The sequence below is a fragment of the Barbus barbus genome (assembly GCF_936440315.1).
Source record: "Barbus barbus genome assembly, chromosome: 32".
Classification (NCBI taxonomy): domain Eukaryota; kingdom Metazoa; phylum Chordata; class Actinopteri; order Cypriniformes; family Cyprinidae; genus Barbus; species Barbus barbus.
The window spans coordinates 16,139,736-16,165,566 of NC_136760.1; the positions used below are offsets into that span (position 1 = coordinate 16,139,736).

The 25,831-nt window shown below is 36.3% G+C and overlaps 1 protein-coding gene across 2 annotated transcripts in view; it reads left to right on the top strand.

Annotated features, from left to right (window-relative positions):
- The first annotated feature begins 2,811 nt into the window (after positions 1-2,811).
- The window catches only part of LOC306852449 (supervillin-like), a 71,820-nt gene continuing 48,800 nt past the window's right edge, over positions 2,812-25,831 (top strand). Inside the window, exon 1 of one of the 2 annotated variants that reach the window (XM_079389299.1) lies at positions 2,812-2,986. The gene's annotated coding sequence lies outside the window, so the exon portion shown is untranslated. The remainder of the gene's footprint in view (positions 2,987-25,831) is intronic. The other variant, XM_079389300.1, reaches the window with a different exon arrangement.

Consider the following 25,831-nt stretch of genomic DNA (forward strand, 5'->3'; position numbering starts at 1 on the left):
AAGACTAAATTGCTCTGTTGGCTGTGGAGTCAAGACATTTACAAATATGAATAGAAGATGAATATGAGACAAAATTGCAGAATGTCACATTTTATTATTGGGTGATTCAACACATGTGTTTTACCAGCTAAGAAGTTCAGCACTTTTAGAGTTTCATCCCCCTATCTGATGTGTGCATATTGGAACAGTTGCCTCACAGGTCTTTCTAAGTGATCAGCTGTGTCCTGCTGCATTAATTCTTCAGATATTAAAAGCAGGGAATGTGTCGTATCAGTTATATCCATTACTTCTGTATTCTGAATCTTGCATTCGATGATGACACACACAAACCAGGATGAAGACGAGAGGGAGCTGACTTTGAGAGAAAAGCAAGCAATTTGGATGCTAAAAGAAAAGAGGAAGTCAATTAGAGCAATAGCAAAAATAAAAGGGCATGGAGAAATCAAGAGTTTGGAAACCACCAGCGACACCAGCAACACCAGCAACCAACAACTACCTGATCGGCTGAGAAAACAACAGTAGTTGATGACAGACAAATCATAAAAGCTGTGAAAATGAACCCTAAAAGACGTGTCTGTAAAATCACCAACAACTTCCAGAAAGCTGGGGTGATGCTCTGACAATCTACTATCTTCAGGAGACTTTGACACAGAATTACAGATGCTACACAGCAAGATGCAAACCTCTGACCAGCACCAAAAATAGAAAGACAAAATTAGAGTTTGCAAAAAAGCACAAAGGTGAGCCAGAAGAGTTTTGGAACTGTGTTTATGGACAAAGATGAACCTTTATCTAAGTGACGGGAAAGCAAAAATGTGGAGAAAAAAAGGGAACTGCAATGATTCCAGCCTCATCTGTAAAGCATGGTGGAGGTGTTGTCATGGCATGGGCATGCATGGCTGTCTCTGGAACAGGCCCTCTCAACGTTACTGATGACTTAATGTATGATGACAGTTGCAGAATGAATTTGAAAGGGTACAAAACCATCAAAATGTCACCAGATTCATTGGGAAGTGCTTCATATTGCATCAGGACAATGACCCAAAACACCCTGCCAGTTCAGTCAAGGAATTTATAAGGACAAAGAAATGGAAAGTCTTAGATTGCCCAAGTCAATCTCCAGATTTAAATCCGATTGAACATGAATTTCACCAGCTGAAGAGGAGAGTAAAGGCAGAAACTCCCCAAAACAAGCAACAATTGGAAAAGGCTGGGAAAAGTATTTCAAAGGATGAGACCAAGAGTCTGGTGATGTCTATGGGTCACAGACTCACTGCTGTGATTGTGCGCAAGGGATCTGCAACTAAATAATAGCTTTTAATCTTTTATATCTGCCTTCTGTTCAACTGTCCCAATACTTATGCTCACATCAATGAGTGGGATGAACTCTAAAAGTGCTGTTCTTTTTATTTGGTAAAACATATGTGTTGAAACGGCTAATAATAAAATGTGACATTCTGTAGTTTTGTCTCATATTCATCTTTTAATCATATTTGCAAATGTCTTGACTCCACAGCCAACAGAGCAATTTTGTCTTTACTGTTCCAATACTTATGGAGGGCACTATATATATATATATATATATATATATATATATATATATATATATATATATATATATATATATACATATATATATATTCAGATTTATGCATCATTTTCAGATGAAGTCCTGCAAGCTTTGCATGAGACTTGAAATGCAATTTCAAGACATAAAGAGCAAGATGCTGAGGAAGGTCACATCTGTTTCCTGTGTATCAAAATACCAAATGGATTTGCAATCAAATTGACCTTCTGCTGCATGTGAAATGACAGTTCATGGAACATTATTTACAGTGTTCAACATCTGAATTTTGCTTCTCTTCACAATGAAGATTGAAGTAGGTCAGCTATATTAGTGAAATCAAATGTCTTATGTAAACTTCACAATTAAATTAAGATTTCATCTTAATTACTAACAGAGAATATATTTTACTGTTGAGCAAAAAAATGATGCATTCAAAGCAACAATGTGTTTGAATGTGCTGCATCCAACACAGGTATTTAACTCATAAACTGGATGGACAGTCTCAGTACCAATGTATTCATAACCGCTGGCTTCTTCACAGCGACTTTTCTTGGAGTCAGTGCACTGTAAGGTTTCCAGGTCTGGTTAATGCAAGTAACCAGTGTTGGAACGATTCCAGTTCCAGCTCTTCTGGATCCATTGTCTCATATGTGGTAACCACATGTTTTCCCTGTTTCAAATTTGTTACGCTGGCATGCTGTTTCAATTCATGTTGTCCGCCAACTATCAATCATTGTCTTTTCAAACTTCAGCTCTCTGAATACAAAGATGTCTTTATTGCTGTAGCTGAATTTGTATTGCAGGGAATCTGGTTGCAAACCACAATGATGTATCTGACCGTTTGTATATTCATTCAAAATAATGAATAATGGAACAGCTGATGATAAGGGAACAACTGTTATGTATTATGATTTCATGTATGATTTCAATTTAGGGATTGTTGGCTATATTATATTCACCCTTATATTGTTTCAACCCAAAAACGAACAAAACGTAGATGTTTGGAAAAACTACCTCAGTCACCATTCAGTTTAACTTATTTCAAAGAAAGTGAATGGTGACTGTCTCTGTCAGTCCCTTAAATCTCCTTTAGTGTTCCACAGAAGAAACAAAGCAATACAGCTTTGAAACGTCATGATGGTGAGCAAATTATTATAGATTTTTTTTTTCTGGGTGGATCAACTATGCCTTTAAGATTACACTCACGTCTCCCGGAAGCTGCTGCTGAGGACAAATGCAAGTTCGAGGCGCGCGCTGGTGAGCGTGAATGACAGACGGACGCGCGCGCGGTTCCCCTGCACTCACGCAACTCATTCGTTTGACAAGATATGTTTGTTGAGATATTCTTTGATGCCGCTTTTGTGTTCACGAACTACAGTTTGGAAATAACTCCTAAACTTCAGTGACAAGTACCTCTCGGTAAGTTGTTCAATTAATTAACGTACTTACGCACAGTTCCTTGGGTGTTACACCTTTTAAACATTATTTCGCTTGTGCGTAATTCCCCAAGTGAGTTTAGTCTTGTTTTCAGAAATTAACAGAACAGTAAACGCAACATAAGTAGGTTTGTGTTTTAATACTCTTCAGGAATTAATAAATAGCGTTAACGAGCTAAAGCTGCTTCTCCTCAAACCTGTTGGTGGTTTGTTTTTGTCAGTTTGTTTAGCGATTTCCGAGAGAAGTATTTTTGAATCGTCTTTATGTTCTTATTTCTTTAGTTTTACGTTAAGCGTTGCAGTTATACAGTACGACTACTATTTTGTAATGTTTCTTTAGTTTAACTTACATCAAGGTTTCTTGAGTTAAAGAGCGAACAGGATGCGCGCTCCCGTGCGCCAGAAATTGAATGATGTTTGTGCTCACACGTGAAAAGTGGGCAAAATAGACCGTGAACTAAAATATTGAACTTTATTGAAGTGTATCCGTAAGATAAGAACAGGGCGAGGTTTCGAAGCGCCAAGCAAAGCATATCCAATGGTCTGTTTATCCTTCATTGTGGCTAAAGGAAGGGTCGCTCCCGTTACTTGATACACTGCATGCTTCCCATCTGGGGTGCGCGGTCATGAAGCGCGCTCCTGGGGAGATGCATCTCAAAAGCAGAGAAATGAATTTGACACCTGATGATGCTCGTGATGTCACGGACTCTGCATTGGGGTGTACATTCTAAATCGCGAATCTTACTCTCTTAGTTGTACACAACTAATGTAAAAGTTAATTGTATCTATGTAAAAAGGGTTAGGGTTCGTTTAAACTGTAGTTTAAGAGCTCTATGTACATGCATACAGTTAGCACACAAATTAACAAAACAAAACCTGCCTTTGCTGTGCTGCACTGGATTATTTTATGATCCAGTCTCATTTGCATTGACCTAATATAACACCATCACTGATGCTGATTTATGACTTTGTGGTTCCTTTTTGAATTTAGTTCTGCTAGAAACAATTTCATATTTACATTTGGGTTGGGTAGTTAGTCTGAATTGGTAATGGGAAGCTGTTCTGTGTGACATGCTGTAGACCATCTAAAACTATTTTAAACAACATTTGCATAGTGAATTTATATAATTAAGCAATCAGTTTTATGACATCCTATTGAGAGACTATGTATTTTACTTAAAAATAAAAATAGAAGTCAGTGAAAAAGTGGACTAGTTTACATTTATGCATTTAGCAGACGCTTATATCCAAAGCGACTTACATTGCATTCAAGTTACAGTTTTTACATTTTATCAGCTCTTGCTTTCCCTGGGAATCGAACCCATGAGCTTGGCGTTGCTTGCGCCATGCTCTACTATTTGAGCTACAGGAACCTTATACTGATTTATCTTTTTGCATGGGTTTTAAATCCAAGGTCATTACTTTTTTTAACACATGGATTTTATTAGACAATGTGAATGCATATAAATGCATATGGCTGACAACGAGCATTTGTGATCTGCCCTGTCAAAGAGCCCTTACTGTAAAGCAAACAGTAATAAATGCAAGTGTATAATCTCTTTCCATTTACATTTGAATTATGAAACCTTGTTTTGCCTTTACAAAGGGTATGAAACAGGCTGCCACGTCTGTTTGTTTGAGAAATGGCTAATATTCATGATAAAAGTATACAATAAAAAGTGGCAAAACAATAATAGGAGTAATTTGCCATCAGGTCTTTTTACTTCTATTCAGGGTGTGCCTGGGTTGCATTTGGAAACCCTCCTGAGCTTTAACGATTTCCTGCTTGGCCTTTAAAATCTGAGTTTAATGGGTTTTGTAATGCTGGCAGCTATTAGCATAGATCTTCAACCAGAGAGAGAGAGAGAGAGAGAGTGAGAAAATGAAGCGCTTAGATATTGGGATAGACTGAAACTGAGACAACTGGCCCAATGATGTAGGTTTGTTTTATACTCCAAAGACATTAAATGTTCAGCATGCTTTTGTCATGTCCATCTCTCCATTAGGGTGTAAACAGGCTAAAAGTTATATATTAAATTGCTTATCCATAAATTTTTTGATGTTTTTATTGCTAATCATTCTTAGTCTTTTTCAAAATATTTATTTTATGAAAGGAATAGTTCACCCAAAAATGTAAATTTACTCACCCTCGGGCTGTCTAAGATGTAAATGAGTATATTTCTCCAAAACGCATTTGGAAAAAATTAGCACTACATAATTTGTTCACAAATGGATCCTCTGCGTTGAATGGGTGCCATCAGAATGTGAGTTCAAAAAGCTGATATTAAAAACATCACAATAATCCACAATCAGTTCACATGACTGCAGTCCATCAGTTAACAAGTGAAAAATTTAATGTTTTTAAGAAACAAATCTATCAAGGCATTTTAACATTAAACTTTTGCTTCTGGCCAAATATGAGTCCATGATCAATCATAAGAAGCTGAATAAGTCCTTTGCCTGCTGTCCTCGCATCAAAAGGACATATGACATATTTAGTTAGAAGGTTTTTTGACTGTGTTCACTTGTAAACAGTACTTGATCTGTGCATGTTTCTCCCCTGATTCTGGCAAGATGACTTTTTTACTCGAGAAAGCAAATCATGGATACAGGACTCCTATTTTAGCCAGAAGCAATGATTTGAAGTTAATGTCTTAATAATGGATTTGTATGTTACAAACATGCAGCTTTCTGCTTCACAAAATGTTATTTGATGGAACGGAGTTGAGTCAATTGCTTTGTGGTGTTTCAGCTATTTAAACTCTTATTCTGATGGCACCCATTCACTACAGATGATCCATTAGTGAACAAATGATTTAATGCTAAATTTCTCCAAATCTGTTCCAAAGAAGAACAAACACATTTACATCTTAAATGGCTTGAGGTTAAGCACATTTTCAGCGAATTTTCATTGAGCTTAGTGCAAATGTTTTCTCCAGTATATGAATAGGCAAATTTCAGTTTTCGTTCTCCAAACTAGAGTCAAAGGATCATCCTGTCCATTCATATCTGTTTTCATCACAGTGATCGTGGGGAGCTTTGCCTCGTGACTGATCATAGCTCTTATGTTTCATAACAAAGCTGTCTTTCCATAGGCTGCTATATTTTGCAGCAACAGGCAGTGGAAGGAGCATGATGTGGATTACAGAACAGGATGTCTAGTCTAGTAAGTTTATGGTTAACCTCACTTTCCGTCTGTGGTCCTTGAGTCAGATGACTGTTGTAGTGTATACTTTCTCAAAGCTCATTCCTTGTCTGCTTCAAATCATTTTAAAACTGCAATTTGTATTAATTGGTTCACTTCTTAATGGGCTGTGAATTAGAGACCCAGAAAACCAGACTGTGATGGTATAAAAAAATAATGTCAGTAGTTTTTAAATGTTAAAATGAATTTAGACATCACTATAGTACAATATACAGTATTAGAAATTTGTTAAATGTGATATTTGCTAAAGAATAAATTTAACAAGTTTAATGAATTGTCTGTGTTTTTATGAAAGGTCCCATATTGTCAAAACTGAAATATCCTGGCTTTTTTCATGATAACAGAGGTCTAAGGGCTATGTAACTACCATTTAAGTTTCAGAACAGTCAATCCACAGTAAAGTGCACAAAGTCTGCATAAAGTAGCTGTGCCTTTTCACAAGCCCTTGTGACATCCGTAAAAATGTGACGTCCGAACTACTCAGTCACCGCCTTCAGTCACCATCCCGAGCACCGTCCACCGTCCTTTTGCCAAACCCCCACAGAGCATCGCGTTCATGCCATTGCTGAGCAACAACAACATGGAAACATTTTGACTATCGTTTCTGTCCAGTTCGCTCGTTTTATCGCATTTAACCACAGCTGTCGTCGTTTTTTTTCTGGCAGTGGCAGCAGGTATGTGATCAAATTTCTAATTTGAGGCTGTATTACGTCGATTCTGGCACCCAACATCACAACAAAAAGATATATTAAGCTCCTTATGTAGCTGAATCTGTGCTGGTTTTAATGGGCCGCCTCCAGTTTTCTCTTTGTTTTGCCTCCAGCCTGCTCTGTGACGTAATTGTGACATCGGTCCTACATGACCCTAATTACCTGTGGTTAGCCTAGCCGTGCGTTACTCAGAAAATAACAGGCCAATCAGAAGATAGGCTCATGAATATTAATTAGACAGACCAAAATCGACCTGTTCTTAGCAGAGCTCCTGAGAGAAGAGCTATAAAAATATATTGAGATGGTTTTTGGTACTTATACCACAAATATATATTCTTAAAAACATCAAAACCTAAAATAAAACTCCAGAAAGGTGTACAATATGGGACCTTTAACTTTTATATAGATTATAGCAAAGATAATTAAAAGTAAAACTAGAACTAAGCATGCACATTTAAATACGGTTTTATATTTTTAGTAATTTGTTGTAATTTTGTTGTTGCTTCTGTCATTTTTATCAGTTAATAGTATTTGGGATTCATTTTTAATTAATTTAGGATTAATTTTAATTTCAGATTAAGTTTTAATTTACAAATTTACGAGTTTTATTTAAAAATTGTACTTGTGAATATATGGGTTAAAATAAATATTTATCCTAAAATGTTTTGCATGTGAAAATAAAACAGAATAATACATCTGGTTCATGTTGCTTTGATGTTTCAGTTCACACACACACTTCTCATAATGAGGGAATGACCATGTGTCGAGGTTGGCACAGAAAAACCCGTAGCCATCATTCAGCAGACGTAACCCGCAGGGCCTTCTGAAGCAACTGCTCATTAATCAGAATAAGGATCAGCTCTCTGAACAAGATAATAGCAGCTGTAGTCTTGTTCTGGCCTAAGCAGGAAGAGACCATGACATCGCGATGAGACTGCATTGTTTTCTCATCACCAACAGTACTTCTCGTGTTACCCTTGATTAATATTGTAATTTCTCAAAGGCTGTCATTGTTTTATTCATATGACAGGAAGACAGTACATACAGCCCTGAGTTTCTTTGTGTTCCTTTCTCCTTTTTAAATATTACTGATGAACTAACCCTTCTATCCTAGTCTCTGAGAAGCTATGTGGAATAAAATCCGAACATGTACAAATAAATATTTCCTACAAATTTATAAAAGCATAACAGGCACATATAAAGTTACAGAAAATTGGTCTTTCAACAATTATCTAATAAATGCAGTTTATGAGAACATTTAATGAGAAAAAGGTCTTGATGCCCCTGAACTTTCTCTCACATAGTCCCATTGTTGTTCAAGAGCAGAACTTCCCTGTAGACCCTCCTGCTTTCTCTCTGAGTCATGGCTGACCATGTTGCATAAGTGCAGGGGCTGACATCATTGTTAGAGACCCAGCACTGGGGTTTGAAGGCAGAGTGAACCGGTGTGGGGCCTCAAATCTCCCCCTGCGCTGGGATGAGGAGCAGCTGAGGCTCCTGAGGCGTGGGCCTTACTGTTGAGAAAAGATTGTGAAACAGCTCTTTTGTATGTACTGTAACACAAGCACCTGGTTTTTGCATTTTACTTGCAAACGATGTAGGCCATAGCTTGGTGCCTTTGTCTTTGTTTCTCCATTGAAAGATTTTGCCTGGATATAACTTTTGGGAAATTTGTAGAGAAGATTCTGAACAGCAGAGAAATGTTTAAAATGCCAGCACGTGCACATGTGGTTTAATAATCAGAGACTAAGATGTGTAACAACACTAAATATATTATCAATAGTATTTGAGCAATCAATAGTCATTCATAGCCTAAATAAAGTGCAAATTTTTAAAAATGTGTTTTAAAGAGGTTACCTTATGTCGGCACCAATAGGGCAGCACGCTGACATATAGTGCCGATGCACTTTGGGTGTCCTGAATTCGAGTCCCGACTCATGGACCTTTCCCGACCCCAACCCCCTTTCTCTCTCCGGTCTAATATAATGTCCTATCCAATAAAGGCATAAACGCCAAAAATGAATCTTGTAAAAAAGGGAGAGGTTATTTGTATTTTTTTCTCCTTATAATGCAATGTTTTAGTCTTTTCTCTTTTTTTGCACCATAATAGGCTATTTGTTGCCACATATGCTTTAGAGCTTCTGTGTATCATCTTCTTTTGTGACATGTTCACAAAATAATCTATGACTAAAATGTCCACATATTGCGAAGGTAGGACTGAAATTAATCAGGAATCTTGTTCAAAATAACGTGACTATTCAGAAGAAAGCGCAGAGCTGTAGGTGCTACACACAGCCAGCAACAGTACAAAGCTTAACCGTCTTTTCTTAGAAATAAAAGTATTTCAACAGATTTCTCCTTATTTTGCGTTTCTGACTATCAAACAGGAGTTGGTGATGTATAAATGTGTTCATCAAGTTGCAAAAGAACAAGTCGTGTGCAGTTCAGTTTCTTTTTTCCACTGGGGAGGGAGTTTCGAAAGTTACAGTATGTTTTCATAATACACTGAACTCATCCTGGAAAGTTCAAGGAAAATTTGATTCCTCGTGATATGACCCCTTTAAAACGTAAGCTTGGAGGGCATGTTTTCTTAGTTTAGAGAAAACGGATGTGCCACAATTATGAGTTGAGAACATCTCATACTCACTGCGAAGTATAAACACACATACACATGAGCTCCTGACCATGGACAGACTATGCACCATATTTACACACAGACATAACTTCTGCCCAGACGCACACAAAAAACGTATATTTAGTGAGGATCCCAGATGTGTTGATCGCTCAGGATGTTTTCTGGCAGTGGTCCACACAATCCTGTGTACACTGGGAAAAACAGTCTTGTTTCTAAGGCCTAATGAAGTCATTGTATGCTAATGGAGGCCACAGTTCTTATTGCTCTTGTGTTTTTTGATTGTTTAAATGTATGTGTGACACAGTAGAAAAAGCACATCCGATTAGAGGTTAGAAGGCTCATATCTTTGTTTTTCATGCCCTTGTTCCCTTCGCAGCCGTTGTGACTTCATTGAAACATAACAGTGCTTTTAGGTTGATTCTTTGTGCTCCATCAGCTGTTTGGCTGCTTGCTTATTCAGTTTAAGATGCTTTGAGGAGGTTTAAATTTATGTAATTGCATTTGTTTAAAACATTGTTGCCCACGTGATGGAAGTTAATAACTCCAGACAGTTGTTGAACTATGTGTGGTTTGCAAATTGCATTTGGTTAGTCTCTTAACATGGAATATGCAGGCACAGTTGTCAATTTTTTCCTGGCTGGATAGTGTAGCCCTTTTTTGCTCTCAGCAAAATCATTTGAATTTGGCAGGTAGTCAGCAGTACTTTTATTAGCGGAACTTTTACATGGATGGTTTTTTTTTTCCTGTTATTGATTAGTTTGAAGTAAACAATGCCAATGAAATCAGTTAGCCAAGAAATACAAATGAGAATGAGATCCTTTATTGCCATTGTTTGATTCAAGTTTTTATTGAATTCACCTGAGGTTATCTAGTAATCCCAGGATGTCATGAGGACGCACCTAACAACAAATGCCAGCATATTTTAGACATATGTATCTTCTCGTTTCTGGTTGTATGCTGTGTTGTGGATGGATTTGTCTTCCCAAAATGCTACTCAGTTTTTCATATCTATTTGTCAGATGGATCAGGAGTTGATGAAATGATTTATACGGCCTTATCAGCTGCAAACTATTGCCTCTGCAAATGGCACTAAACTTCCTTAGCACAGTGGATGTCACAGAGGAAAAGAGGCAAGATGCTGTTTTTTGCGGAGGTGATGGGTTCAGTCTGTGGTTGAGCGAGAGAAAGAGAGCGAACATGATTTTTCAATTAAGCCTTTAAAATTTTCTTCGTAAGAGTGCAAAAAGCCAGATCTGGAGGGAGATCAAACCTCCACCCAAGTTGTGCATGTTAAATTGCATGCACGCACACATACTTTTGTATAGCGTAACGGAGAACCACCCCATCGTGGTTTTTAATCTTCAACATTCACTTGTTAGATGCAGTGTGTAGTAGATGGCCAATAGTGTCAAGCCCATGTTAAAGAATTCACAGCTCATGTTGACTGGTATTTTGACAATATCTGTAGAACTTGTAAGCTCGTAGCACACACACAATGAATTTTGGATTATGGTGGCGCTAGTGAGTTGTAGTTATCTACTAGGTCTACTATGCATACTGGGTTGGATGATTCACTGTGTTTTCATTAAGAGACCAGACTGTGCAAATGCATGTGTCAAATGCACACATTGGCAACAGAATCACCATTGGCCAAATATTTTGCTACACAAGAATGAACAATACATAAGAATGAACACATGGTCATCCTGTCATACTGTACATCTGCCTACCTTTTACAGCATCAGCATTTTTGTCCATCTTGTGGATGTTCTGGGAACTAAAAAGTTCACTTGATGTGGTAAGTTATTGTCTTTACCAGCTTAAAAACTATATACATTCATATGTGTATAAAACAATATATTATTACAATGTGTAGAATTTTTTTTTGTTTTGTTTTTTACCTGCTTCTGTTCTTTCTCGTCATGTAGTTTGCGTGCACAAGACACTGCACATCATTTTTTGTGGAGCATTCTTTGCTATTATGGTCACAAGCATTTTAAAGCTTCCGACATTCACTGTGTTTTCTTACAGTCTATTTCTCTAAATAATTTTTAAATGCTGATATTTTCCAGTGTTGAAATCCATATGTGTCTGCCCACTTTGGAACAAATGTCACAAAACATGTTCTGTGTGATGATGATCATACCTAAGCTATGCGAACTCTTGAATCCCAGAAATTTTAAAATGCCATTCTTCACTTTTCCTTGGGTGTTCATTGATTTGACGTGGAAGAATGATCCTCTGTGTCACCGTCATTTTCTCTCTCTCTCTCTCTCTCTCTCTCTCTCTCTCTCTGTCTCATACTGGCACATCTGCTTTTTTTCTCAGCAGGTGTGCCATCAGCGTTGGCACTTGACATATGATGATTGTTTGAACAAGTCTGATATTTTTCTATTTTGACATGATTTTCTGAGACCGTATGCTAATCTTTGCTTTTCCTGTTCGTATTTTGGCACATTACATGCAAAGATATTGTATGCAAAAACGTTAAATGCTAAAAGTTGATTGTGCAATTATTTCCGCCCATTGTCGAAAGACTTTTAAGGATAAAGTAATTAATTCCAAACAAATTCCACCATTTTGACATAAAAAAAGAAGAATACAACTACAGACAGTCGCCTGGTACGAAATTTTGTTGCATTTGCAAGTCATTTACTTTGAAGGTATGTGAATCAACAAAACCCTCTCAATTTGCAGTAAATGCAGTAAATACACTATTACTTTAAAACAACCAGTTCCTTGATTCCTTGGGTAAAAGAAAATCTTGACACTACAGGTGCTTATGCTTAAAGCGTTGCATAATTTCCCTAAAGTTTATATTTGCAAAAATAAAATAAATAAAAAATTATGTATGTAAATTTGTGTAGTTATATAAATATATCTGTACCCAATGCCCTATTATTTTAGTTTTAATTTGACATCTAAAAGTATGAGAGATATTGCATTTTCTTAGTCTAATACTCTTTCATTACATTCAAATGTATTCACTATAGTCTCAGACTTTTGGACTCTGCTGTATGTGTGAGTACTCATCCAACCATCCAGCCAGAACACTATAATTTGGTAAAATATATCCTGTTGGCTTCAATTTACCAGTTTGACACTAGAGTAGCTCAGAAGTGCTTAGGAAATAGGGCACTTTTCTAAATGTTTGCCTAGGAAATGGGGCACTTTTTTGTTACAGTTTAGCTTGAGACCGCTGTATTTTCTTCCAGTAGTGCTTATCAAAAGATTAGGCATTATCTCTGTGCAATATATCTGTCAGACATAATGCAGTAATGGAGAGATAAGTCTCCATGGTTTATTTGATGGATGGAGTGGTGGAGATAGAAAAATTGCCTGAGGAGAGACATGGAAAGAGGACGGGTGGATACAAATGTCTTTTTCACACATTCTCTTTGCCTTTAGAAAAGCATTCACACAGATACCCAGGGATGCCACATTCAACTTTGTTAGTCTGATTCTGCCCCCCACTGTCTATAATAATGTCAAGCTGTATTTTACCTGTCTTAAGCTAGTAGAAGAATAGGTTGCTAACATTTAAACACAAAACATTAGTGGGTCGGAAAAAACTTAAATCCCCTCATAATAGTTATTAATCATAAGTAGATACACGACTACTTCTGTTTATTTCTTGTCAAGCCTAAAATCTGAAGGTGTCTAATGTGACCCATAAAAAATATTTTTATTTAACATAATTTGGTATTTAAGCACTAATTACAATTGGTTTGATTTGATATTTGTTAGCGTTACTTTTTTTTTTTTTTTTTTTTTTTTTTTTAATATGGGTCAGCTGATAAATACTGGTGATTCTCACCCAGTAGAATATTAATTATACTGTTGTCTATTCAACCAAAAACTATTTTATTTTCATAGTCTAATGATTGTCTAGTTATTGTGTCAAAAAGCAAAAATAAAACAATTAAAAATCAGTTCTGGTTATCAATAACAGGATTTTTTGTAGGATGATTTTTTTGTAGATTATTATTTTCTTATAATAATGGCTTGTCATCAATGCAAAAGACTCAAGTCAGCTTTGGCCAAATACAACAGATTGACAGCTGTAATGTAATTGGTCATTTAAAATGCTTTTTTTTTTCTGTCCATACAGTATGTACAGAATAACATTTATAGACATTGACCTTTCAGTTACGATTATCTCACAATTTTAAAGTAATAGTTGGTGAGAGTAAAGTTTAAGTGTCCATGCATGTTTGTTTATCTATAAACTTTGTTCATTTTGTCTTTGGCAAGAACTGAGTTTTCAGTTTGTTGCTGACACAGGAAGATACAGAAGTCCTAATGGATAAAGAGGCTACACTCATTGTGTGTCTGGCCAGATGGACCAACTGGCATTGGTCCATGTTATTTATATGAAATGTTTTCCTACCGTGACCCACTTGGTGCCCTCATTAAAAGTTTTTCATTGTGATTTATGTTTCTATCAACAAAGCAGCACTCTAATGAACTGTTATCTCCATTCATTTGAGTTCTTGATGAGTTGGCCAGCTTTTCGTTATCCTTTTGTGCCTGTGGTTTTGATGACAGCCGTTGTAACTTTGGCAAGGTCCATTGTCTGTATGTGGGTGCTGTACTTGATTTTCTACCTGCTGCTAAATCCCTCTTCCAGATTTACACTCTTGCACCTTACCAGTCATAAAGCGTAAACCTCTAACAAAAACACTCTGTGGTAGCAAAGCTTCTCTGGTGTGAAACCATATCGTGGTTTTGGGTACATGTCACGTGTTTCTCAGTTCACTCGGCTGTCTTGTCCTTCCCAGACCATCCCATTTGGCATGCCTGTCTCTACAGTGACTACTTCCTAGTCTTTGCAGGATGGATCGTCTTTCTGTCAGTTGTACATGGTCTAAAGGCTCCTAGAATTCTCTCTGCTGTCCAGGTGCAAAGAAAGAAATGCTAAAGGGAGAGAGCATGTTGAGAGATAAAGTGCTTTGACTCAACGTACAGTGTCTTTCTGTTTGTCATATGCTGATAAATCTTATCCAGAAGTCTCTATCTTGGGCTGTTTATTGTTGTTTCTTTGGTATATATTTTAGCTCTCACAGTATGAGTCTGTGTTCATGCATATTTGCACTCTCTGCCTTTAGTCTGGTTTCTTTTTGTCAAGCATGTCAGATAGGATTAAGAAATATTAAAGAGCCTCATCTGGTTTTGCCCATTTTTAATGAGGCATATACAAGCATGTTTGTTTCTCATTTTTCTCTGTGGTAAAGTGAGGATATGCGTAAAGGAGGTTGGGGAATTGTTCCCTCTCTCCTAAATATGCATCCTCTGCCAAACTTGCTTTGCCTAATCTTATATTTTTTCTCCATAACACAGAGAAATTTGATTCAGGTTTGTGCAAAAATACATTGCCATTAGTATTTTGAATGGTTTGAAACTGTTTAGAGCCATGAAAGTGAAGCAGAATAACATGTTAATTTCATAGCGCTGATGACTGACTTCTGTGCAGCTAAACTTTAAAACCTGTTTTTGTGTGCAAACAAGGTGTTGATTATGCAGTGGATGAATGTTGGTGTTTATTTACTAGTTTGCTTGCAGCATGTACAAGCACTGTAGTTATTGGACTGAAAATAAAAATGACACAACACATTCTCATTATAATTGATTATTTAATATAAAATTATGAGGAGTGGCATTTTGGACCAATGAGATTTTACAGTGGGTGGGGTTATTTAGTGCAACTCCACAAAATGGAAAACAATTGACTTCAAAAAATTCCTCCAGCTTGTCAAAGTGTTAAGACACAAATCCAAATAAATTTTTAAAACGACTCCACTGATGTGCGTTTGGTTTTTATTCAGTTGAAAAAAAAGTAATCAGTTTAATTACTATTTGATGGCATCTACAGAAATACAAACATGCATTTACTTATCTAAATGAGGACATTCTGTATGCTTTTAGATAGTTTAATGTGCTTTCTAAAAGTTTTTTTGTAATATAAAATAATAGGAAATAATTATTTCTCCTATTGAGGGTCTCCCCAAAAGAAAGTTCTGCCCACAATCTGAGTTGTAAAATGCTGGATAAATGCCCAGGCTGTTGAATAATTCAGTCCAAAGTTAACTTTCCTCAAACGTTACTGCTGAATTGTTTACTTGACCTAATTGCATAAGTGCATTATGAGCACAACAGGGAAATGGAAAGAAAACTATTTGTAAGTGTGTGTGTGTGTGAGGGTTTGAGAAGGGGCACTAGGTGGAGCTCTGATCTCTTTCAGGAGCTCAGCACAGGTGAGGATCTTGGCTTTTTTCACTATTTCTCTTTGTGTTTTTGTGTGATGTGTCTATCTCTCAAACACTCATTTGCTGTTCCTCTTTACTCCTCACTCTTACAGAATGCAGTAATCTTAAACAGCCATGATCTGTTTTATCTCACCTAGACTCTGTCCTGCACACTGTCATAATGTTATCTCCAGAGATCCCTCTCTTGGTTTAGTGTACTCAGCACATTGGTTTTGTTTAGAGAGGAAACAACTTGGTCAGCTTCCCTTCACAATTTTTTTTTTTTCCTCCAGTCTAGTGATTTAGATTGTATGTCGGCCAGGACAATTAGTCAGCCAATATTTTGCTTTTTTTTTTTTTACAAAAAACAAAAAACCTTTGTCTCTACATCAAAGAATCCTAACAAAAAGTATTCTGGTTTCCACAACAACAATAAGAAATGTTTCTTGGGCACCAGTAAGCATATTAGAATGATTTCTGAAGGATCATGTGACACTGAAGAGTGGAGTAATGGCTGCTGAGAATTCAGATTTGCCATCACAGAAATAATTTTTTTTTTTTTTAAATACAGGTGCATCTCAATAAATTAGAATGTCATGAAAAAGTAAACTTTTTTTTCTTGTAAGTTATTTCAAAAAGTGAAACTTTCATTTATTTTAGATTCATTGCATGTAAAGTAAAACATTTCAAAAGGTTTTTTTTTTTAATTTTGATGATTTAGAGCTTACAGCTCATGAAAGTCAAAAATCAGTATCTCAAAATATTAGAATATTTATATTTGAGTTTCAATAAATGACCATCCCTACAGTATAAATTCTGGGTATCTCTTGTTCTTTGAAAACACAATAATGGAGAAGACTGCTGACTTGGCAATGATCCAGAAGACGAACATTGACGCCCTCCACAAAGAGGGTAAGTCACAGAGGGTCATTACTGAAAGGTGTGGCTGTTTATAGAGTGCTGTATCAAAGCATATTAAATGCAAAGTTGACTGGAAGGAAGAATTTGGGTAGGAAAAGGTGCACAAGCAACAGGGATGACCGCAAGCTTGAGAATACTGTCAAGCAAAGCTGATTCAAACACTTGGGAGAGCTTCACAAGGAGTGGACTGAAGCTGGAGTCAGTGCATCAAGAGTCACCACGCTCAGACGTCTTCAGGAAAAGGGCTACCAAGCCACTTCTGAACCAGAGACAACATCAGAAGCGTCTTACCTGGGCTGTGTAGAAAAAGAACTGGACTGTTGCTCAGTGGTCCAAAATCCTCTTTTCAGATGAAAGTAAATTTGGCATTTCATTTGGAAATCAAGGTCCCAGAGTCTGGAGGAAGAGTGGAGCGGCACAGAATCCATGCTGCTTGAAGTCCAGTGTGAAGTTTCCACAGTCAGTGATGATTTGGGCCGTCATGTCATCTGCTGGTGTTGGTCCCACTGTGTTTTCTGAAGTCCACAGTCAACGCAGCCATCTACCAGGAAATTTTAGAGCACTTCATGCTTCCTTCTGCTGACAAGCTTTATGGAGATGCTGATTTCATTTTCCAGCAGGACTTGGCACCTGCCCACACTGCCAAAGGTACCAAAAGCTGGTTCAATGACCATGGTGTTACTGTGCTTGATTGGCCAGCAAACTCGCCTGACCTGAACCCCATAGAGAATCTATGGGGTATTGCCCAGAGGAAGATGAGACACCATGCAGACCCAACAATGCAGATGACCTGAAGGACGCTATCAAAGCAACCTGGGTTTCCATACCACCTCAGCAGTGCCACAAACTGATCACCTCCATGCCACGCCACATTGAGGCAGTAATTAAAGCAAAAGGAACCCCTACCAAGTATTGAGCACATATACAGTAAATTGACATACTTTCCAGAAGGCCAACAATTCACAAAAATTATTTTTTATTTTTTATTTTTTTTATTGGTCTTATGATGTATTCTGATTTGTTAAATGTGAGCCTAAATTATCACAATTAAAAGAACCAAAGACTTAAATTACTTCAGTCTGTGTGCATTGAATTTATTCAATACACGAGTTTCACCATTTGAGTTGAATTACTGAAATAAACTAACTTTTCCACAACATTCTAATTTGAGATGCACCTGTATATCAAACAGTTATTTTAAATTATATTTTTGTTAAAATGAAGTTGATGTGGTAAGCATGAGAGGCACATAAAAAATCTTGCCCATCACAAACACAGGAGACACATTTGTGACACATTTGATTTGCTAACTAGACACGTATTCTGAAATTTCTATTCACTTTTTAATTCAAATTTTTATGCTGATAATATGGTTTCATATAATTTAATGTGAATGTGGTCTCTTGTGTGTTATTTTCATCTAGACTCCTTATTAAACCTTGTATCCCTGCAATGTTTCATTCCATTGTTATATTACTGTGATCTGCATTCATGCTTTAGCTCACTAACACATCACATCAGTGTGTCAAACTTCACTTTGTCCTTGTGCTTTCATGTCACACAGGATCACATTTCCACTACTCTCCTCCCTGCCAGTCTGTGAGGCCTGCTATGGCATGACTGTGGTGGGAAAGCACCGTGCTATATTTGAAAACGTCTGATGTCTTTCTTCACACGAAGCTTTAGCTGCTGCACAGTACTCCTGTAGAGGGGGTGTGATTGACAGTAAAGGGGAGCTTGTGTGTGTGTGTGTGTGTGTGTGTGTGTGTGTGTGTGTATGCCAGTACCACATGGCCTTCTGCTGTCCTCCCTTCTTCCTGTTGCTTGTTCGCTCTCTGACCTTCTCCAGAGCTGATACATCTCTTTGGAAGAGCAGCGAATATATCTATCCTGAGCATTACTCTGCATTTAACCCTTTCGTGATTGAAATGCAGTGAACGTAGTTCACTTTCCTCAGTGAGACACCTCTGATACAAGCATTACTGCTACAGTAAGTTATCTGGAGACACTTTGTCTGTTTTTCATTTTTTGTTTTCATTCATTTTGCTATTGAAAGTTTTTGAGCGTTTCAGAAAGGTGAAATATGAAAGCATATAATTTTAATGAATTGCGTGTCCTCTTTAGTCTGTGATTTTTAGTCTGTGTACGTTAAATGAACTCAGAATCCCAGTATATCTGGTTTCTTACTGTAAGTAAAGTGGGTCGGTATCAGTGACCGAGTTCAGAGAGAGACTGTGCAGTGTCCATTAAGACTGAGTGATCTTTGATATGAAACAGACATGGAAAGACAGTGACAGAAAGTGCTTATATAGACTGCTGAACTAAGTGGTGTTGAATCCTAAAGGGCATTTGTTACCTCCCATTCCTGACGAATTCCTTAAACTCTCTCAATGACTCATTCTTACTATTCTAGGAAAATCGTGTGTATTGATCTGCTTAGAGTTGCTGTGAATGCTTTTTAACATCATAGTATTTGTTGTACTTTATTTTGCTTGTTCCACTGGGTGTAGTTTAAATGATCACATCTCATCTGATTATAGCGTAATACAAAATAAAAGTTTGAAATCCACATAATGTATACAGATGTTTGCATAACATTCTGCCTGTTTAGATACCTTCATCTGATCCTAGATTTGTCCTTTACTACTGATGATATTGCTGTTCAGTTCGGCTGTTTGGTGGAAAGAATAAAAATAGATTCTGAAGGAGTGGCTAAAGGAGTAGATTTATTTATAAATGTCCCTTTTTTTCTTTTTTGTCATCTTATGACATTTGTATGGAGCCCCACACATAACATCCAAACTAAAATATATTTATTGTGGCCACAAATTAATAAATTGTCTGCTGGTTTTATTTATTATTTAATTTTAATTAGTTTTTTTTTATTTAATAATTTTTTGGTAACGCTTTAGAATAGGGAACACTTATTCACTATTAACTATGACTTTTCCCTCAATAAATTCCTAATTTGCTACTTATTAATAGCTTGTAAGGTAGTTGTTAAGTTTAGGTATTGGGTAGAATTATGGATGTAGAATAAGGTCATGTAGAATAAGGCATTAATATGTGCTTAATTACTACTAATAAATGGCTAATATTGTAGTAATATGCATGCTAATAAGCAACTAGTTAATAGACCTTAAAATAAAATGTTACCTCTGATTTTAGTTAAATCATAGCTAACAAATAAGAATTGATTTCCATGACTTATTCATTCATTCCCTTGTTTTATTAAATTATCTTGTACTAATCGGTAGTTTAGTAGTAAATTTGAACAGAAAAGTATGCGTTATGAGTTTGATAAAAGCAGACTTGAATGTTTTCTAGATCATTAGACACGATGTGCCTTGAAAGCCTGTTTCATTCGAAGGTGCTGATTTCAGACACAGCCATAGTGTTTTTCTGAGCACTTTCTGTTGCTGAGTTGTTTATCCTTTAATGGTGTGTGTGGGCAGTAAGCCTAAATAACGAAGCCTCATGCTCAACAGCTGTGCAGTGACCCCACCTGCTCTCTCCCCATCACTTTGACCAAAATAGACCCCCACAAATGGCAGATACATATTACAAACAATATTTTCTGTATAACATGAGGTCAGAAGAGGAAATTAGGCTTTTATGCTTGTATCCATATGCAGTCAGATGTGATTAGGACGTGAAAACACATTCTGTACTGCTGGATAAGCTTTTAAGCCATGTAAATATTTTAACTCCATTTCCACACCGCAATATTTTCCATTGGATGAGTATTTGTGTCTGTAGTCCTTAATAGTATGACAGGCTTACGTGTTTGCTGTAAATTAACGAGCTCAATGCTAAATATACTCGCTCCAGCTTTAGCTAAGCTTAACTGGCTAACAGTGACTTATTATTTGGCTTAAGGATGATTTTCTGTGCTTTCTGTCACTGCATAATAAAATTCACATGTGTCACGACAAAGTGTTTAGCTCAGAGCATTTCTGAAATTTGTCAAGCCTTGTGATATCAAAGACTAAAAACATCTGAACGCATTTTTGTATTCAAAATATGTTCAAAAGATTGAACATATTTTAATAGAATAGATGCTTTTTAGAAAGTTGAACTGTTTTTAAGTTGACAGCTTCAAATACTGCAAAGACATACTTGATGCATGTGTGCACTACTGTTTCAAAAGTTTGGGTTTGGGAAGTTGTTTTTTTTTTTATTATTATTTATTTGTTATTTTTTTTGTAAGTATTTTTCAAAGTCTTTTATGCTTTCCAAAGCTGCATTTATTTCGTAAAAAATAAATTAAAAACGGTAATATTGTGAAATATTGCAGTTTAATGGAACAGTTTTTTATTTTAATATTTTGAAATGCAGAAATTTTATCTGCTATTTATTTCTCCAATCTTTAGTGTCACATGATCCTTCAGAAATAATTTCATTATGTTGATTTGTTGCATTTCTTCTTATTAGCAATGTTGAAAACAGTTGTGCTATTACATTTTTTTTTTGAAAATCGTAATACTTTTTTTCAGGATCCCTTGATAAATAGAAAGTTCAAATGAACGGCATTTATTTTAAATAAAAAATCTTTTGCAACAATTCACGTCTTTGTCAATTTTGGTCAATCTAATTTGGTTAATACATCATTGCTGAATAAAAGTATTAAAATAAATAAATCTTACTGACTTCAAACTTTTGAACAGTAGTGCCCTAATAGCAACAATCAAAAAATACTTTTTGTGTGAGTTGGTATTGTTCGGGTTATGTACATACTGGCACTCGTTTATAGTTTCTGTAAACTGGGTTTGAAAGTCAAGGCTAAATCTGTTGGCTTTCTTTAGAAGGTGACTTGTCATTGGTGCCCTAGATACTCAGTGAGGGTTATGCACTGGGCACACACACAACCTCCTATTTCTTTCAACATAAAGGTACAGTCACATCATTGACACAGCCCAGCCATTCAGACAAGGGAAAGAAAAAAAGCGGTGACCCAGAGTCAGCCACTCAGAAAACACATTACCTTTTTAGGACAGAGGGCTGTGTGTGTGTGTGTGTGTGTGTGTGTGTGAGTGAGTGGTAATTTTTAGGTAAATGTGATGTGGAATGAGTGGACGGTTTTCTGACCTTGTCCTGCTGCATAGGACCCAAATCAGGTGACCAATGAGTAGTTGAAACGGGACTCCATGATTGTTTACCAGTCACCTCCCAATCTCGGGAATTTGATCATATATCAAGCGCTGTAGGTCATACTGGTTAAATGGAACAGAATGCAGCTTTCAGTTCATTCTTCTGTTACAATCTGAGATTTCATTCAGCTACATCAGTTACGGGGGTGAAGCAATTGATTCAGTGACGTAGCATGGTTTGTTTTGCATATTATTCACATTCTGCTTCAGGTTCTACAGCATTAACATAAATGAAATCTTGATGTGCCAAAGTTTCCAGCATTTAATCAATTCACATATCATTTTTATAGATGTTCGTCATTTAGTTGAACATTGCTCGTTTTTATTTGAGTCTCATTACAGCAACCTGAAAAGGCATCTGCAAAATTAGCTACTTTGGATCTGTATAATGTGCTACTTTAATTCTGAATGTAGCAGGGAAAATGTTATATTCATGTTTCTGAGGCCCAGCACGGCTGGAAACCCAACTTTCATAGTCTAACATTCAAACGGCAAAGACGACAGATACCCATCTAAAGAGATGCTGTTAATCTTTCTTCATATTATCCAGCACAAGATAAGGCAGCACCTTCAGGGTTTTACAGTACATCTGAAAATAATAAAATGACACATTTATGGAGAATATGTGTGTGTTTTGGTTTTATTTAGCAGATAATTTAGTAGTATTAGAAAACCAAAAGTCAGAATAGCTTAAACTCCTTGCCAGGTAGTGTTGTTCTGGCACGGGACCTTCTGAAAGTTGATATGTTGGAAAATCAGGGCCATTTTGAGGACAAGCTGAACATGAGTTATAGTATCAGGGCTTGCAAAATTGCTAACCCGACGTCCCGGGGCTATTGCGTTTTCCAGTCGGGCTACCAAACGGGCTACCTTAAAATACAGGGCTCCCACGCAATGTTCCCTCTAAGCTGAGCGTGCGCGCCCGCGCAGAATAAATAATGTGCCTCGCACACACAAAAATGAGTTTGGAAGCCATTTGATTGAATGTCGCAGTAAAAGAGAAAGAATAGCAATGCTCGGGCAAACCTCTATAGAGCTGATGTCACGACAGAGTGTGAACCGGTGAATGCGGTTTACAGGTTTCATAGAAAGAGAACGATGCACCAAATGAGTCGCTGTAGAAACTGAATACTTCAATGGTTGCGGTGCGCTCAACACGAGAAACAACACAAACGCAATGACGTGAAATAAAACGTCCTCGTATTAAAGAAGAGTGGCTTGATTAAGTGCTGGAAATAGTGGAGGATGGTCAAAGAACGGTAACAAAACTCTGAGACATGTGCAGTCACACACAAGATTGTACAAACTGTACTTCATTACGATGTTTAGACCGCTATAGAAGAATTCATATGTTCACTATTTTATATTTAAATTACAGATCTCAGCTTAAGTTTTCTATTCTATTCTATTCTATTCTATTCTATTCTATCAGTTTAAATAGTTTGTTTTAATAATATGTTATGTTAGGGCTATATTATAAACCTGATAAATAATTGACCTTGTTTTTGAGTCTTTGACTTTGAGTCTCTTGCTCATCAAAGCTGTATTCATTTCAAAAATACAGATAAAACATTGAGAATGAGCAATTTCTAATATTGGTTTCCTATTTTAATACCTATACTTTAAAATAGCATTTATTCCTGTGATCAAAGCTGTATTTTCAGCATCATTACTCCAGTCTTCAGTGTCCCATGATCCTTCAGAAATCATTCTAATATGCTGATTTATTATCAGTGTTGAAACTGTTGTGCTGCTTCATATTTATTTGGAACCTGTGTTACTTTTTTCTTTGATTCTTTGATAAAAAGTTTAAAAGAACAGCATTTATTCAAAATAGAAATATTTTCTAACAATAGAAGTCTTTACTATCAATTTTATCCATTTAACACATCCTTGCTGAATAAAGTTTATTTAACTTTCTTTAAACATTTTTAAAGTATCTTTTAAAAAAGAGAGAAAAAAATTTCTGACCCCAAACTTTTGAATAGTTTATATTGTAACAAAATCTCTATTTTGACTAAACACTGTTCTTTTTAACTTTTAATTTTTTTTTAAATATCACCGGTCCCAAAACATACAGTATAAAAATAAATAAATAAATAAAAGCAGTACAACCGTTTTCAGCATTGATTTAAAAATCAGCGTATTAGAATGATTTCTAAAGGATCATGTGACTCTGAAAATACTGCTTTGCTTCACAGGAATTAATTACATTTTAAAGTATAATAAAATAGAAAACATTTATTTTAAACTGCAATAATATTTCACAATATTATTTTGTGAAATAATATTCAGTATTTTATCAAAAAGATACAGTCTTGATGAGCATAAGAAACTTCTTTAAAAATGGATCCAAACTTTTGAACTGCAGTGTATTGTACAGTAAAAATGTTTTCTCAGGTAACCTAAAATGTACATCATTTATTTACATCAAGAGTCAAATCAAATATAAATAACACATTAAAGTTAAGTTACTCACTTTTTTGTGTGCGTGCTGTACAGGTCTGGTATAAAGAATGCTTTTGCTCAGGTGCCCGAAATGTCCACCCAATAGAGAAAAGTTTTGCTCAGCTAGAAAAAAAATTAGAGGGAACATTGCTACCACGGGTCCTTAAATTTGATACAACTAAACTGAAGAGTTTTTAAGGCCTTAGACAGTTTTAAATGCATTACATGGTATTAGAAATCATTTAAATAGAATTTTAAGAATTCTGCAGATACCTTGTAAATAGTAAAAATAAAACTCTTTCCTTGATATTTGTTGATATTTGTGTATTGAAAATGTTTTTCATTGACATTTATGGTCTTTATTTTATTTGGGCTAGTTAAATTTTCGGGCTATCAAAATCTGAAGAGTACCTGCCCAAAGGGCTACCAGGGATTTAGAAATTTTGCGAGCCCTGAGTATGTTAACTTTAAGAGAGCTCAGAAACACTGCTAGATTTCTTCTAGTCATATATTTGAACTATCCAGACTTTAATTAATGGCTAAAATTATCAGATTTTTTTTTCTGGCTTTACTATATTTCCATTAATTTATAATCAGTTTATTTGCCTTCCCTGGGACATTTGACAGTACTGTTTTATAGATGATAGATGCAAACAAATTCAAACCAAACTGTGGCCAAGTCTCTTTGCTTAGATTTATGATTTTTTTTTTGGTACACAGGAAACAGTTCTTAGGCTAACATCCGATTTTTTTTATTTTTTTTAATTTTTTTTATTTTTTTAACTCTGGATTTAAGCTTAGACCCACTGCATGGCCTTTTGGCTTAATTTGTCTCATAATTCCTCTTTATTTCTGTTTGCTTGAGTTTGTCACCATTTACCACTTTAATCTTTATTTACTACTGTAGCGTGCAGATGGTGTTAATCCAAGCCCAACAGTTTGAGCTGTAAATACTGAGCACATGTGCATAAGACCGTGCCATTAGATGGTGTGTTTTGGATCAAGGGATGATGTCATATTTGTGATATTTGTCATCTGAGAAAGCGAACCAGTCTCCGAGGAACTAGTAGATTACATTATTTGTAATGACAAGGCAGTGCACATGCCCTCCTTGAGTGTCACGCGGTGATGTCATCTCTTTTCAGCCTTTAGTTAGATCCCGACGGGGACTCAAGTGCTGATTATTTTAGATATTAGTTCAGTCTTTGGAATGTCTTTGATTTCCTAATCATGGTCTGTGATGAAGACTGATCTCTGGGATTGTGTCGAGAACAACAGCAGCTGCTTTCTCTGGCCACTTGAGAAACTCATTGACACATTCTTGATTTTTGATGGGTCTCAGTCTCATGCCATCTTTAAGGGCGTTTGTTTGTGTGTCGATGAGTATGATAAGTATTGCAGTGGAAACATTGCAGTCCGGATAATTGGCCAGAAATAGTGCAGGGCAAATGCCATTCTGCATGTACACGAGTGCTTAAATGCCCTGCTTGCTTGAATGCACACTGAGGTTAAGT